General features: G+C 44.9%; 1 protein-coding gene and 1 pseudogene across 5 annotated transcripts in view; both read left to right on the top strand.

Annotated features, from left to right (window-relative positions):
• ST3GAL3 (ST3 beta-galactoside alpha-2,3-sialyltransferase 3) overlaps positions 1-10,807 on the top strand; it is a 235,976-nt gene that overhangs the window by 6,085 nt on the left and 219,084 nt on the right. The gene's annotated exons all lie outside the window — the stretch shown is intronic.
• Positions 4,874-4,967, top strand: LOC111548844 (annotated as a pseudogene).

Below are 10,807 nucleotides of genomic sequence, written 5' to 3'. Positions count from 1 at the left end.
TTTTTTTTTTTTTTTTTGAGACGGAGTCTTGCTCTGTCGCCCAGGCTAGAGTGCAGTGGCCAGATCTCAGCTCACTGCAAGCTCCGCCTCCCGGGTTCCCGCCATTCTCCTGCCTCAGCCTCCGGAGTAGCTGGGACTACAGGCGCCCGCCACCGCGCCCGGCTAGTTTTTTGTAGTTTTTAGTAGAGACGGGGTTTCACCGTGTTAACCAGGATGGTCTCGATCTCCTGACCTCGTGATCCGCCCGTCTCGGCCTCCCAAAGTGCTGGGATTACAGGCTTGAGCCACCGCGCCCGGCCAACCTTACTGGTTTAATTGAACCTAGCCAACTTGGTATTTGGGGAGGAGGTGAAAACTTTTGACAGACAGTAGAAACAGTACCGGTTGGAGCCCTGGTTCAGGAGACAGAAGATTTGGGTTCAGATCTTGGGTCTTCCACTATTAATAGTTGTCTAACATTAAGCAGGAATCTTATTTTTGAACCTCAGTTTCCTCATCAGTGAAATGCATTGGGCAGTGGTGAGAAACAAGTCAGTTCATGTAAAATGCTTTGCAGAGCACGTGGTTCAAAGTAAGCACTCATGATCAGAGTGCTTCTAACCAGCTGCAGCAAGATTGGAAGAAACTTGAGAAATCAGATGAGGAACCCTCAGAGATACAGGTAGAAGGGTTCCCCTGGATTTCCCCACCTTTTTTCTCCCTTGGACAGCATCCCTACTGTATCTTATTTTTACATTTTTATTATTTTATGTGATTGTATACATTTCTGTCTCTCCTACTAGACCAGGTGCTCTCATCATTCCACAAATGTGTACTGAACATGAGCTCTGCCAGGCTCTATGCTAGGTGGTGGCTTGATAGGTATGAAGGACATGTCCCTGGCCTCAAAGAGCCTGCAGTCTAGTAGGACCAGAAGCAAGTAAAGAATACATTATAACCAGAGGCAGTTAGAATACATTATAACAAGGGCTGTGGTTGAGGGTCTTGTGGGATCTTCTAAAAGCGCACCTGATATCATGGGGAATATGAGTAGTGATTTTCTAAGGAAGTTCACATCTGACCTACATCTTGAAAAATCAGTAGTTACTAGCTGGGTGGAAATGGATTTAAAAGGCTTTTCACACAGGCAACAATGTGTGCCGTGGCCTAGAAGCAAAGAATGTGGCTACATCCTAAAGACGCTGGTGTGGCAGGAGTACGGAGCCTGTTTGGGGAGTGTGTAGGAAATGAGGCTGCAGAAATCAGTCAAGAATAGATGTGAAGGTCTTTGTGAGTTCTGGAATTAGAGCTTTATCCTGAAGGTGATTAGGTGCCACTGACGGATTCGAGGATAGAGATTTTATCAGCTTCGCCTTTCAGGAACATCACTGTGTGGAAGAGGCAGAATAGTGAATAGCTATTTCCCTCACGTGGGGAGTTCTGAGGTTTGCAGCCATAGTACCATGCCTATGACCTACTACACAAGAGTCATAAAACATTTATGCAGGATGAGAGGTTAGAATGAGGTGAGACTGAACGGAAGGCTGGTTAGGCTGCTGCAATATGTGAGGGACATGTCTGTGTGCTTCCTAGGGCTAGATGAGCAGCAGACCAGGATTTCAGTAATAGTCTCACCAGTTTCTATTGTGTCACCTTGGATAGGCTTCAGAATCTCATGTCTTCTTGGTTTTCAGATTTGGAAAATGAGCATAAAAGTTCCTACCTTGCAAGGTTGCTCTGAGGATTGGAGGGAATAGATACAAAAAGCCTGGTCTTGTGCTGTTAGTAGATATATACAAACAATAGCTTAACAATAAAAACAACAGTTGTAATATTTCTAATCTTTAGTATATTACCTGGTTCATGGTAGGTGATCACTAGTCTTAAATCTCACTGCCTAAAGATGCCAACATTGGCCGGGCGCGGTGGCTCATGCCTGTAATCCCAGCACTTTGGGAGGCCGAGGCGGGTGGATCACGAGGTCAGGAGATTGAGACCATCCTGGCTAACACGGTGAAACCCCGTCTCTACTAAAAATACAAAAAAATTAGCTGGGTGTGGTATCAGGCGCCTGTAGTCCCAGCTACTTGAGAGGCTGAGGAAGGAGAATGGTGTGAACCCAGGAGGTGGAGCTTGCAGTGAGCCGAGATCACGCCACTGCACTCCAGCCTGGGCGACAGAGCGAGACTCCGTCCCCCCAAAAAAAAAAAAAAATACAAAAAGTAGCTGGGCATGGTGGCAGGTGCCTGTAATCCCAGCTACTGGGCTGAGGCAGGAGAATCGCTTAAACCCGGGAAGTGGAAGTTGCAGTGAGCTGAGATTGCGCCACTGCACTCCAGCCTGGGCGACAAGAGTGAAACTCCATCTCAAAAAAAAAAAAAAAAAAAAAAAAGAATACCATATACAAATTAAAACATTGTTGCCGGGTTTGGTGGCTCATGCCTGTAATCCTAGCACTTTGGGAGGCCGAGGTGGGCGGATTGCCTGAGTTCAGGAGATCGAGAACAGCCTGGGCAACACAGTGAAAGACCATCTCTACTAAAATACAAAAAAAAAAAAAAAAAATTAGCTGGGCATGGCAGCATGCACCTGTAGTCCCAGCTACTCCAGAGGCTGAGGCAGGAGAATTGCTTGAACCCGGGAGGCGGAGGTTGCAGTGAGCCGAGATCGTGCCACTGCACTCCACCCTGGGCGACAGAGCGAGACTCCATCTCCAAAAAAAATAATAAAACAAAAATTAAACATTGTTTAAATGCCAACAGTTTATATGACATTTAGCTATTCCCAACCCTTGCTCAGAAGTGACACAAGTGTATGTGACCATAATATTCTCACCGGGCCGGGCGCAGTGGCTCAAGCCTGTAATCCCAGCACTTTGGGAGGCCGAGACAGGTGGATCACAAGGTCAGGAGATCGAGACCATCCTGGCAAACACGGTGAAACCTCGTCTCTACTAAAAAATACAAAAAACAAGCCCGGCGAGGTGGCGGGCGCCTGTAGCCCCAGCTACTCGGGAGGCTGAGGCAGGAGAATGGCGTAAACCCAGAAGGCGGAGCTTGCAGTGAGCTGAGATCCGGCCACTGCACTCCAGCCTGGGCGACAGAGCAAGACTCCGTCTCAAAAAAAAAAAAAAAAAAAATTCTCATTGGATGGGGTTGCTAAAACATACGCACTTCTCCTTGGCCTGTCATTGTTGACTTCCCCCAGAAATTTTGCTCCTCCTCAGTCGTCTTCTGATGATTTTTTTTAAAGATGATAATGGAAGTTTAGTTCATATTTATTCTCCATTAGATTCTTTATCTGATCATCCTGGCTTGACATGAGTTCTTCCTCTCTGAACTGCTGTAGGACTTAATTTATGTTACTCTGATGAAATGTCATCTACTGCCTTGGCCTATTATTTGTCTATATATCATAAATTTCCTCTTCCTTGATGTCAGTTTTTCTTGCAAAGTAACTGAAAGGTGGCATGTTTATGTATTTTTAACACTGAACCCTTTTGTTTGGAATATGTTAAACAAGTCAGGAAATTCTGTTACTGAGGATTTAAAGTATGTAGCGGTGGTTCTCAGACTCTTTAGTCTCAGGATTCCCTTAAAGTTTAAAAATTATTGAGTATTCCCAAATAACTTTCATCTTTGTGAGTATTGTTTGTCGATATTTAATGTTTTAAAAATCACTGAATACAAAAAAATGATAAAAAAATGTTCTTGGCTGGGTGCGGTGGCTCACGCCTATAATCCCATCACTTTGGGAGGCCGAAGTGGGGGGATCGCTTGAGCTCAGGAGTTTGAGACCAGTCTGGGCAACATGGTGAAACCCCATCTCTACCAAAAATACAAAAAAGTTAGCCAGGCGTGGTCGCATACTCCTCTGGTATCCCCTACTTGGGAGGCTGAGGTGGGAAGATTGCCTGAGCCTGGGAGGCAGAGGTTGCAGTGAGCCGAGATCATGCCACTGCACTCCAGCCGGGGGGACGAAGTGAGACTCTGTCTAAAAAAAAAAAAAAAAAAAAAGTTCAGCCTGGGTAACATAGTGAGACTACATCTCTTCAAAAAATTAAAAAATTAGCCAAGCATGGTGGCACATCCCTGTAGTCCCAGCTACTAGGGAGGCTGACAGCAGGATTGCCTGAGCCTAGGAGGTTGAGGCTGCACTGAGCTGTGATCATGGCAGTGCACTTCAGCATGGGTGACAGAGTGAGACCCTGTCTCAAAAATCACAGTAACCCACAAGTACGCATACTGTTAACTGGGAGAACAATCGTGGTCACCTCATCATGTTACGTAACCTCTAGAAAACTGCTGGACGCTCATAAGAGAACGAGAGTGAACAAGGCAAATAATGTCTTAGAATTATTGTAAAAATAGTTCTAAACTCGTGGACCCCCTGAAAGGGTCTTGGGGACCCTTGAGGGTCCTTGGACTACACTTTGAGAACTGCTGGTATATAGATATGAGTTTTTGTGTGACTTTTATATTCTTTTGGTAACAACATAAGGATGGAAACATTAAAAACATCTATTTTCAAAATGCACTCAACAGTTTTCTTTAAAAAACAGCTAGTTTCTAGCCTTTGATATTATTAATGGCAGAAACCACAATTTTGCATCAACCGAAATAGATGTTTATCTTGGAAGGGCAGCTGTGTGTCTATTTGGAGTATCTGCTAGGTGCCATGCTACTTACATTTGCCATCCCAGGAAAGGTCACGAAACTGAGAACAGCAACATTTTTGTAGAAGAAAAATACGTAACTGCTCTTTAAGTTCTAAAACTCTTATAAGCACTTGGCCAGATGATAACTGGAAAACTTCATGGTGCACGTTTCAGAGTTTCTCACTGTCTCATTGTCAAGTTTAGTTATGATCCTATTTAAAATATCCTATTACGGACTTGCTTTGGCAGCACATATTCTAAAATTGGAATGATAAAGAGAAGATTAGGATGACACACAAATTTATGAAGTGTTCCATAAAAAAATCTTTTTAACATCCAATTTTTACGAAACTAACCATATTGATGTCATCTGTACTGCATGAACCGTTCTACATTAGGATGTGAATGAGTGAGTGGCAGTACCACACACTCCACGCTGTGGAATTTTCATACTTCCTGAGGAGTCTTCCTGAACCTCATGTGCCACAGACATCTGACTCAGGGACTTAGGAGGCCGGTGTCCATGAAATTAAATGCCAGAGAAGTTTATAAACAGGAGTTGTAGTATTTTTCTTCCAATACCCTGCTGAATCACTTTGAGTGCCCTTCAAGGTGTACATGCCCTCTGAGGGCAAATGACCTGGGCTGTTATAATGGCCTCTTCTTGCTCTGTGCTTAGCCTTCTCCAGTCTGTTCTCCATATTGCTACACAAGCGGCCTTTCTAAAACAGATTTATGTCGTTTCTCTATGTACGTGGTTCCCCATTGCCAATGGGATAAATTTCAGGCTCCTTAGCATGGCTTATAATCCCTCTCCTGCCCTTCTGCTTCAGCTTCCCAGAGTCAGTTTAATTCAGGCAATGCCTCTGAAGCTTTTCCTGAGCCTCCCAGATAGTTATTAATTGCCATAATCTCATAACATCTATTCCTTGTTTATACCATAACTGCATGCATCACTCTGCTCCTTGAGGGCAGGCACCACTTCCTGTGTGCCCACTGCTCTACTCAGGTGTGTAATAATGGCTTTTGCTGGGACTGTTAAGATGGCATACCTGCTAGCATAGTTCTAGCATAGTTACTTTACAATAGTCCAGCATAGTTTTTCAAAAATAGTCTTTCCTTTCTAAAAAAATATATGAGGAGATAAACAATATGGAACTACTGCATAGGCCTAAAACGTAAAGTTGCAGAAATAATAGCAAGGAAAGGTAACGTTTATATTTCCTTTTTCTTTTTCTTTTTTCTTTTTTGAGATGGGGCCTTGCTCTATTGCTTAGGCTGGAGTGCAGGGATGCAATTACGGCTACTGCAGCCTTGACCTCCTGGGCTCAAGTCTTAGCCTCCTGAGTAGCTGGGATTACAGGTGCACACCACCATGCCCTGGTAACTTTTTTTTACTTTTGTATTTTTTTGTAGAGATGGGGTTTTGCCGTGTTGCCCAGGCTGGTCTCAAACTCCTGAACTCAAGTAATACACCCACTTTAGCCTCCCAAAGTGTTGGGATTACAGGCGTCAGCCACCGTGCCCAGCCTGTATTTTCTGATGATATGTTTTACACATACGAGAACAAAACAAACAATTATATCATCATTAAATCTTTTTTTTTTTTTTTTTTAATGAGACAGAGTTTCGCTCTTGTTGCCCAGGCTGGAGTGCAATGGCACGACCTTGGCTTACTGCAACCCCCACCTCCTGGGTTCAAGCGATTCTCCTGCCTCAGCTTCCCGAGTAGCTGGGGTTACAGGCATGTGCCACCACGCCCGATTAATTTTTGCATTTTTAGTAGAGACGGGGTTTCTCCATGTTGGTCAGGCTGGTCTTGGACTCTGGACCTCAGGTGATCCACCCACCTTGGCCTCCCAAAGTGTTGGGATTAGAGGCATGAGCCACCGTGCCTGGCCCTATCATTAAAGTTTTTCTTTTTTTTGAGACGGAGTCTCGCTCTGTCGCCCAGGCTGGAGTGTAGTGGCGCAGTCTCGGCTAACTGCAGGCTCCCCGCCACCGGGTTCATGCCATTCTCCTGCCTCAGCCTCCCGAGTAGCTGGGAGTACAGGCGCCCACCACCACACCCGGCTAATTTTTTGTATTTTTAGTAGAGATGGAGTTTCACCATGTCAGCCATGATGGTCTCCTTCTCCCGAACTCGTGATCCGCCCACCTCGGCCTCCCGAAGTGCTGGGATTACAGGCGTGAACCACCGTGTCCAGCTATCGTTAAATCCTAATATTGCCATCTTGCTTGAGTTTTTTTTTTTATTTTTTAAAGAAAGAGGACATTACATTTTTACTGAAAGGCTTCCTAATGTGTTTTTCCCTTATCCTTCCTTCAACAGAAAAAAGCCACTGTTTGAGTTAAAGGTTTTTAAAGTTCCCATACATGTTTTTATCCTTCTGCTACAACTTTTTTTTTTTTTTTTTTAGGATGGCATCTCACTCGTCACCCAGGTTGGAGTGCATTGGTGCAGTCTTGGTTCACTGCAACCTCTGCCTTGAACACCTAGGCTGGAGTGCAGTGGGGTGATCTTGGCTCACTGCAACCTCCACCTCCCAGGTTCACATGATTCTCCTGCCTCAGCCTCCCAAGTAGCTGGGATTACAGGGGCCCACCACCATGCCTCGTTAATTTTTGTATTTTTAGTAGAGACAGTGTTTCACCATGTTGTCCAGGCTGGTCTCCAACCCCTGACATCAGGTGATCTGCCTGCCTCGGCCTCCCCAAGTGTTGGGATTACAGGCATAAGCCACCACACCAGGCCTCTTACCTACTTCTAAAGGGAATACCTGGCCAGTGACAAAGTATTTTTCAGCTTTACTCTTCTGTTCTCTATTTTTAAAACCATCGTAGATCATCTGATTTCTACTCAGGAAGTCACTGACTACTCATCTTGCAGGAGTCTGGATCCAATTAAAAGATAAATCACATGGTAACTTGACTAGATAAGGTTTAATATAAGGATTACTCAACTATTACAGAGAATTGGAGTAATGCAAGATTGGCTAATAAGAAGTAAAGAAATAAGCACATAGAAAGATGGTTAATATCATCAGCTTTCAGGGGAGTGCAGATCAAAACTACCATGAGATACTACCTCACACTCTATGGTAGCTGGAATCAAAACAGCAGATAAGAATAAGCAGTGGCTGGGGGCCAGGCATGGTGGCTTATGCTTACAATCCTAGCACTTTGGGAGGAGGCTGAGATAGACAGATTGCCTGAGCTCGGGAATTCGAGACCAGCCTGGGCAACATGGTAAAACCCTGTCTCTACTAAAATACAAAAAACAGATCAGCCAGGTGTGGTGGCAGGTGTCTGTAATCCTAGCTACATGGGAGGCTGAGGCACGAGAATTGCTTGAACCTGGGAGGCTGAGGTTGCAGTGAGCCAAGACCATGCCACTGCCCTCCAGCCTGGGCAACAAAGAGTGAGATTCTGTCTCAAAAAAAAAAAAAAAAAAAAAGAATAAGCAGTGGCTTGGGAGGCCGAGGTGGGTGGATTGCTTGAGGTCAGGAGTTCGAGACCAGCCTGGCCAACATGGCGAAACCCCGTCTCTACTAAAAATACAAAAATTAGCCAGGTGTGGTGGCATACGCCTGTAATCCCAGCTACTCTGGAGGGTGAGGCAGGAGAATCACTTGAAACTGAGAGGCGGAGATTTCAGTGAGCCGAGATCACGCCACTGTATTCCAGCCTGCGCAACAGAACAAGACTCTGTCTCAAAAAAAAAAAAAAGAGAATAAGCGATGGCTCACACCTATAATCCCACCACTTTGGGATCTGAGTTGGGAGGATTACTTGAGCCCAGGAGTTAGAGATCATCCTGTGCAACACAGTGAGACCCCATCTTTACAAAAAATAGAATCATTAGCCGGGCATGTAGTCCCAGCTACTCAGGAAGCTGAGGCAGGAAGATTGCTTGAGCCCAGGAGGTTGCAGTTACACTGAGCAAGGTCATACCGCTGCACTCCAAGCTGGGCCACAGAGTGAGACCCTGTCTCTTAAAGAAAAAGAGAGTAAGTGTTAGAGCTGGCGATGTGGAGAAATTGGAGTGCTCTGTTGTTGGGAATGTAAAATGTGTGGCCACTTTGGGGAACACACTGTCATTTCTTCAAGCAGTTAAACATAGAATTACCATACAACCAGGAGATTTCATTCTAGGTGTCCTAGTCCATTTTGTGTTGCTATAACAGTAGCTGAGACTAGGTAATTTATAAAAAACAGATTTATTTCTTACAGTTTTGGAGGCTGGGTAGTCCAAGATCAAGGGGCTGGCATCTGGTGAGGGCCTCCTTGCTGTATCATCTCATGGCAGGACCTGGAAGGGCAAGAGAGAGTGAGGGAGAGGGAGAAAGAGACTGAACTCACCGCCTCAAGCCCTTTGATGATAGGCATTAATCCGTTCATGAGGGTGGAGCCCTCATGACCTAAATACCTCTCATTAGGCTGCATCTCCCAGCACTGTTGTACTGGGGATTAAGTTTCCAACATACGCTTTTTTGGGGGACATATTCAAACCGCGGCTCTGGTTACATACCCACTTCCACTCTTAGGTATATGCCCAAGATTATGTCCATACAAAAATATGTACATGAAGGTTCATAGCAACATTATCCAGCCAAAAAGTAGAAACAACCCAAATGTCTTGCCAGCTGATGAATGGATAAATAAAATATGGTATATTCCTAGGATGAAATAGTATTCAGCAATAAAAAGCAATGAAGTACTGGGCCAGGCATAGTGGCTCATGCCTATAATTCTAGCACTTTGGGAGGCTGAAGCAGGAGGATCACTTGAGGCCAGGAGCTCAAGACCAGCCTGGGAAACATGGTGAGACCCCTGTGTCTACAAAAGTAAAAAATTAGCCAGGCATGGTAGTGCATGACTGTAGTTTCAGCTACTTGGGAGGCTGAGGTAGGAGGATCACTTGAGCCGCATAGTTGGAGGCTGCAGTGTGTCATGATCGTACCACTGCACTCTAGCCTGTACAACAGAGCAAGATCCTGTCTCTTAAAAAAAAAAGTGAAATGAAGTACTGATACACACTACAATATGCTTGAACCTTGAAAACCTTGTGCTCTGCATTGGTTCTATGCCTATCTGGAAAAAAAGCATTATACTAATTGAAGGAAGCCAATCAAAAAGGACCATATATTGTATGATTCCATTTTGAAATGTCCACAATAGGCAAACCCATAGAGAGAGAAAGTAGATTAGCGCTGGGAGAATAGGGAATTTTGGGGAATAGGTAGTGACAGCTAAGGGGTACAGGGTACCTTTTTTAGGGTAATGAGAAAGTTATAAAATTATGATGTTCACACAACTTTGTGAACTCTGAATATACTAAAAGCCACTGAATTGTACACTTTGGGTGAATTGTGTAGTATGTGAAGGATATCTCAATAAAGCTGTGAAAAAGAGATAAGGAGAGCCCTAAAGAATATAGAAATGGCAGATACAAGAAACAACCACCACCCCAGGCTGAGATAGAGCACCGGACAAGGAGCCCTCTTCCTCCTCTACTGCCACTACCACCTCCACCTGACTCCACCCCTGGCTGAGATCCAGACTTGGTGTAGTGTCTCACTGGATGGCAGAGAAGTGACTGATGCTGCGTGGCAGAATTTGCCAGAAATCTGCCCTCTAGGGTGCTAAGGAAAGCTGTTTACAGTTAAGTGTCTCAGCTGAGGTGCTCTGCTACAAAACTGCCCAAGAGGGCTCCTGGGGAAGGTTGCTGACTGTGGGACCCTGGAAAGCCATGGATGTTGCTGGGGCCTCCTGAGCAGAGCACACTGGGAGCTGAGAGCCAAACCCTTTTCTTTCTGCAGTGTTTCACAAGCACCCTCTACTGACAATGCTTGACTTCACTCCAGCTGGCAAAAGAAAAACATTTCAAGGGCCCAGATTAACTTTGCAGGGTAGTCAAAAAGGATGAATTTGGAGTCGAGAGGCAAAATAAGTCTATGACTGGCACAGTGGATAATTGGGATCTCACCATACCCGTCCCTTTTTTATTTCCTTTTGAGATCTTCAGGTTATCCTTGCCACCTTGGCTATTGTGGTTTGGAGAAGCTTGGAAGCTGTATCTTTGGGCGAGCTTGCCCTCAGCCCCATTCCCTCTAATTATCTATTTTTAGATCTCTTTCTGTTCCATTTGCTTGGTTCCCTCTTTCAGAC

The sequence above is a fragment of the Piliocolobus tephrosceles genome, chromosome 1, assembly GCF_002776525.5.
Source record: "Piliocolobus tephrosceles isolate RC106 chromosome 1, ASM277652v3, whole genome shotgun sequence".
Classification (NCBI taxonomy): domain Eukaryota; kingdom Metazoa; phylum Chordata; class Mammalia; order Primates; family Cercopithecidae; genus Piliocolobus; species Piliocolobus tephrosceles.
This window is presented reverse-complemented; position numbering and strand designations above follow the sequence as displayed.